Below are 7,141 nucleotides of genomic sequence, written 5' to 3'. Positions count from 1 at the left end.
TAAGGAATGAAGTCTGACAAGTACATAACCATAATATCTAGAATACGAAAAAACATCATAGCAAGAAGATCTTCGAGCTGCCTGGCATGGGAAGAAGCTCACCTTAAAATCTATCGGCAAACGTCCTTCGCGCTAGATGTGAGGGCGGGTAGCAGTCTCCGTATCCCAATCTGCACTCAAAAGTATGCAGCAAGGTAGTATCGGTACAAACACTATGTACCGGTAGATATCATAGGCTGACTAAGATTAGTATCATGCATAATTCATAAATCAATAGAATAAACAAGCCAGTCAACAGACATGAATATCCATAAAACACAGCAAGTCAACCAAGGAAAATCACAATCAATCACCAAGAGGTCAAGAATCACAATCACGTAAACCACAGCGGAAATAAGTTTACCACAATAACCACACTCATTGTACACACATGCTAACTGATGTCATTGCTCAGTAGTCATGACCTACAGGGGACCCATGGTGTCCATGTACTACTCGTTCCGGAGTACTCCTTGGACCCGAGCATAAACCTCCGCTCCGAAACGAACCTCGGACGCGGGACATATCAACGTACCCCTCATTTTCGGAACTAACCTCGGACCACAAGCCCACAATCTAGGTCATATAAATGCCTTTCCATACCTTTTTACAGAACAATATTTCTTACCTTCTCAATATCAGTGCTCAAATCATCATCTCATGTCACAATACCGTCGAGAAGACAATATTAGCTTCTCATCACAATACAACCACTGCAGAAGCAACACACAGAAATAGTGGCACGAAGCCTACACAATCACTCAATCACAATCACATAGGAGTTTAATCACACAATCTCATGCATGAAACTAGACATGATTTCTCCTAAAGAATTTACAAACATACAATCAACTAACCAAATTCTAACTCAAGTAGACCGTAACTTACCTCAATGTAGAGCTGGAAAACGCAAGTCACTCTGCTACAGCCTTTCCTTTCCTTAACGCCTCAAAACGCTCCAAGTCTAGAAATAGAAGGCTCAATGAGTCATAATACTCAAATCACAAGTGCTAATACAAGAATACCCTTCCCCTTACCCATTCCAAGGGGTGGATGATTTCCTAGGTGTTAAGCAACTTATCAATGGCCTTAGCAATCATTAATCATCAAATTATAATAACATTTTATCAATATTCCTATTACAAGCAGTTTTTAGGGTCAAGACACCATTTTTATAGAACCCTAGGTCTCCAATCACTTAGTTTAATGACCCTAAATGTTTAATTCATGATAAGATAAACTAACCAAAGCATTTAGATGATAGTTAAGCCATAATACCCATAACCCATCAAGTTTAGAAGGTTTATCAATATTCTAGGGTCCACAGCAATATCTAAACAACACTTAAGCATTTTGAACTAATCAAAACTTAGCATACTAATAACTAATCTACTATTATATTCAACTAACAACTAAACATATAATTAAGATAAAACTACTATTAACTAATAGAAACAAGACAAATAAACACATACACATAGGCAAATAATTAAACTAAAACAAACGTAAAGGATGAACCATTACCTTTTCTTTGTGTAGCCTTGAGTCGAGATTGGAGTTTAAAGATCCCTTTGCTCCTTAACACCAAAACTCAGCCACAAACAAAAGAAAATAATTTTTTTAACTAGGAAAACTTAATAAACTAAAGGTTCTAGTAGAAATTGCAAGATCCTTAGGTATATTGAGTGTTTTTGCTATAAAATATCAAGACTTGTGTGTGTATCGAATTGATACTTGTGTGTGTATTGAATTGATACTTATTTTTCTGAGAAGAAATGAGGTTCTTTATAAACAACCCTAAATCCTAGGAGTTCAATGTTTCAATCGGTGTGGGTTAAACAGATTTAGGGGGAATTCCTCTTGAATTCCCTCTAAACCCAGTGACAACCAATGAAAATTGAGTATTTGAATTCACAAATGGACAAAGATGATTAATAAAAGTGCAGAAAAAGCAAGAAAATAAGAAGATATACCTCATTTGGGTTGAGATACGGTGGAAATGGGTGAGAAGAAATTAATGCTTGCCCAAATAGGTTGTACAAACTCTGAAAAAGCATCATACATCTCTGAATTTTCCCAAAATGGCAACGATTATGATGAGAAAGAAAGGGGAAAAAGTAGGTGGTGCTAGGGTTTTTCTCGTTAAAACCCTTGTCTATGCACATAAGACTATCGAGGTCTGTTTATGTGTGTTTGTGTTTGTAGAAGTGCGGTTGGGCTAGTTTGGTCCGAATTGGACTAGGCCTGGCCAATTAAAAAAGAAGAGTGGGGAGGCCCAAATGTGTGTGTGTGTGTGTATATATATATATATATGTGTGTGGGGGGGGGGGGGGGGTGGGTGTGTGTGCACACATGTATATATATATATATATATATATATATATATATACACATATATATATATACATGTATATACATATATATAGAAGGGGAAATTTTGTCAAATTGTGACTACTAATTAATTTAACAAATAGCCGATTTTCAAAGTGGAAACTAATTGATCATTTCGCTTATAGCCATGTTACAAGTATGGGAATTAATTAACCTTCAAAAATATGACCAATGCATAAGATAAATAACTCATTTCAATTATATCCCTAATTAAACACACATCAAATAAATAGCTATTTCGATTATGGCCACAATTAACTCCTATAATAATTAACAAAAAATCAATTTTGATCAATTTTTTGGAAATAATTGAAAATATGGCCAAATAACTTATAAAATTTAGACGTAATTGATTATCTATTTAATTAATCAAATTTCATTATTAAACAGGATAAAATATTTATCAATTGAATATTAATAGTTTTAAACAATTAATTAAATTATTGTTTTAACTATTTCTGAATCAAAAGTTAGACAAATATACTTGACAATTGCAGAAAATATAAAAAATACATAGGATGATATACAATCATATATTTGAAGAAATCTTTCCAAATGAAATGGCAAAATGTCACCGAAATAATTTTGCAAAATTTGTAAATGTATATTTCACTCTGTTTATGACTCATGAACTCCGAATAAGTAAATAAAATTATTGGAGGGCAACAATTAGGTGTCAACAACGTATATAACAAACTGCATATTCTCATAAAGGTTCAATCTCCATGGGTAACTTTCCCCACTTGTCCTAAGGCAAGAACCATTTTCGTAAAGTATCCACAAACCACTTGTCCTTGCTCCACCACCACAATGCCATCCTGTTGAAACTCTACTTAACCGTCATACTCCCATGCATCATCAGACATAGCACACCCTCTGCTCTATTTAGATAAATACTTTAACATTTTAACTATTGTGTCACCGAACTTGAACTATTTAAATTCTCTTTAGTACACCTCAACACCGTAGGTAGAAAGAAAAACTTTTCATATGAACCTCATAACACGTCTTATCACTTCCAACCTCATCACTAAGGATCACTATTGATGCCTTGTCTGTTCTATACTTATGTTCATAGTCTTAATATGGTCGTTATCTTCTCATATGATCAATTGATCCTCCCAAGTTTAAACTTTTCTTCAAGATACCAACATATGTACCCTACCATTACTGAATCGTTGACCTGTCATTGATACACTCTTGTTGTATGACTGTCGTAATGAATTCTAACGATGTTGAAGCATAACCAAATCAATAATTCCTCCACTAAATCATCCTTGATATGTCAAACCTCCATGAGTGCAGTCTTCAAAGCAACAACACTTATTACTTAACTATTCACTAATATACCAATTCAAATTGCAAACTCTCTTCCCATCCCCTGCTATACCATAAATGCACTTCTTTAACTTCCGAGCAACTAACCATTGAAGACATGGCGATCATGAAGTCCTTGATATACTAACTCCTATTTCCTAGGAATATCACTGAATTAAAAGGTCTGAATCACAACCCGAATCCATTAAGTCTTCAAGTCATAGCTGAAATTTGAACTTGATCTCAGATCCTTATCACAGTGACACATCTTGTACCATACCGTGTGATGTCAAATCCAACCGCTCATGTGCGAACCCTAGAACGTGTCCTCACTATTAGTGAGAGATTGAAACAAAGAAGTTTAGACCTTAAACTGCATGACATACGCACGATAAGGAATGAAAGAATGGAAGTTTCCTAAATTTCCTATAGCCTCTCGCATATAGGTACAGAGCTCTTCGCATTGGTCCACAAGACTCTACTAGACATTGCTCTTGTACTCATCAGACCAGTGAACCTAGGGCTCTGATACCAAATTTGTCACGATCTAAAATCCCGAATGGCCGTGAGGGAACCTATGTTAACCCATAGGCAAACACAAATAAAAGCAAGCCTGAAATTATAAATTCAAATGCGAAAATTAAATGAAAACAACCCAACGTACTAAATATGTCTTAATAACATAAATATGAACAAGTCTAAGTGAAACACCTTCCTAAGACATGGAAATTATAAGTACAAGAGCTACTAATCCAGAATACCATTCATAAATTTCTACATAACACTGTCTGACACTACCAGAAATTGAGCCTATGGCAACAGATTGTTTAGCCACGGTTCTTAAACCATTGTTGTAGATGTTATATTGCAACGGTTAAAACCGTTGCCAAAAGGTTTTGGGGACACGGGTACAGGTTAATAATTAAACCGTTGCCACTGTACAAAACCGTCGCTATAGGTTTACCTATAGCAACACATTTGTTAATCGTTGCTGTTAATGTTATCTGTGACAGCTATTAAATGAAATATTTTATCTATTGGAACGGTTTTAATTCCCTCCACCCTTTAATTTCCCCACTCTATTTTTTGCTTAACCTGCCAAAATCATTTCTTTTATTTTCTTTTTACATTTATTTGCTAAATCAAAACTAATATGTCTTCTCTTTCATCTGATGAACGTATCAAACAAAAAAATCCTCTCCATTAACGATTCTCCATCAGAACTCCTCTCCGTCAGAACTCCTCATTTCATCTTCTCTGTATATTGTTGTTTGGTCTTTTTCAACTGAATTTTCAAAATATTAGTGTAGTTAATTTCTAGGGTTGAAGCTGCTAAATGGTTAGAAGAAGTGGTTGTTTGAGAAATCTAAGAAGACATATTTGAGACATCATTAGCTGAAGAAATTGTAAGTTCTTTGCTGATTATTTTTGAATTTATTCTTTAATCTCTTATTTTTTCTTTAATCTGTGAGGTGTGGGTAGTGTATTTGATATAAGCTAAGTTCAGGAAACTCGTATATAAGCTAAAAAAATAGAACCCCTTTTGTGATATTCAGCAAACAATTAATTTGGGTCCTTTGTCGAAGTGGGATTGAAATAATTTTAAGCCTTTTGGTTTGGTCTTTGCTTTGCTTGGTTCTACAATATCACTTTTCTTCCCTATTTTTGTTGTCAAAAGAAAAAGCTGAGATTTGCCTTTTTTCCTTTTACTTTCTCTGCAATTTCACTCTTGTTGGGTGCATTTTATAGTGGCGATTTCATATAGTTTATGATGCAAACTTAGCTCACATAAGCTATTTGCTCCATTTTATCAAAGTCATTAAGGTCTTGGGTTCAAAATTCCACTTTTCCATACAAATATTTAAAACCTGGGGCTTAAGGGTTATATTGAAAAAAAAGGAAAAAAATAACAGATCTTTTCTGTCAAAAATGCTAAATTACTGGAGGAAACAGATCTAGCCTAATTAGAATGATAAAGTGAACTTGTCTAACTACAGAAATCCATACATTCCAGTAGGTGGTGGAAATAGAATTACATCAATTGTTCTAAATAATAAGCTAGTTTTTGACCAATCTTGCTACGAAAATTGTTTCTTTGAAGTGCAATTTTTCTGTTAATGTGCTGGACCTGCTGAAATTTTATATGTGTCCCAAGTCTGGTCCCTTTGGTGCACAAATTGGCAGCAATGCAAAAAACCAGCAATAGGGCTGAACTGCTACCAGTTGCTGCAGTCTTTCTTTGGAAAAACTAGCAGGAATCTTGAATGTATGGCCTTGTCTTGTGTCCTTGTATGTTGTCTCTGGTATATCTTTCATTGTTATTCGGACCTGTTGAGGTGCAATACCAATAATACAAAGTTATACATGCTTCTGATACCATCACAGCAGCCATCCACCAACAACCACCTTATTTGCACAAGCTGTCCAGCCTACTATTCTGAATAATAAACCAATTTTTGACCAATCTTGCTAAGAAAATTGTTTCTTTGAAGTGCAATTTTGCTGTTAATTTGCTGCACCTGCTGAAATTTTGTATGTGTCCCAAGTCTGGTCTCTTTGGTGCACAAATATGCAGCAATGCAAAAAACCAGCAATAGTGCTGAACTGCTACCGGTTGCTGCAGTCTTTCTTTGAAAAAACCAGTAGGAGTCTTGCATGCATGGCCTTGTCTTGTGTCCTTGTATGTTGTCTCTGGTATATCTTACATTTTTGTCCGGACCTCTTGCGGTGCAATAGCAATAATACAAAGTTATACACGCTTCTGATACCATCACAGCAGCCATCCATCAACAACCACCTTATTTGCACAAGCTGTCCAGCCTTTGTGCAACTAATTAAGTAGCATACTATGATGTACCTCTTCATATCCCATTAGACTAGGATCATGAGTATACAAGTTAGTCACTGCAGACCCGAACCATGTCCCTTCCTGTACCATACCTGAATCACCAATATTTCTGATTTCCTTATTTTTCCATCTACTCACTTCCTTTATACCAATAACCAGCATCAAAATTTGCTCAATCCCTTCATTATTAGAAAACAACATCCACCAGAATTCCCTCAAAAACATGATGCAGGTGTCATCACATACTGTAGTCATCATCAACTCACTGCATTTCTGATGTGAAAAACTAGACCAGTTAGCCTGATTATTTTCAAAATGTATCAGTGAAGGTATTCGTATAATTTTTTAATTCCTCGAGTTGTTTGTGTAATTTTAAGCATATTGTACGACTTGTCTCTCTTTCTCCGTTTTGGTTGATATTGATTTTTTCTGTATTTAAATTGTAGTATAAAATTGGTATCCGTTTATAATAAGTTGTATCTTTGTATTATGTGCGTGTGCGTTTGAAGGGTAGTGACATTATTCATTCTCTTTTGTAGGTGTCGA

Source organism: Lycium barbarum, chromosome 1 (genome assembly GCF_019175385.1).
Source record: "Lycium barbarum isolate Lr01 chromosome 1, ASM1917538v2, whole genome shotgun sequence".
Classification (NCBI taxonomy): Eukaryota; Viridiplantae; Streptophyta; class Magnoliopsida; order Solanales; family Solanaceae; genus Lycium; species Lycium barbarum.
The sequence above is the reverse complement of the archived record's forward strand: the minus strand, read 5'-3'. Positions refer to the sequence as shown.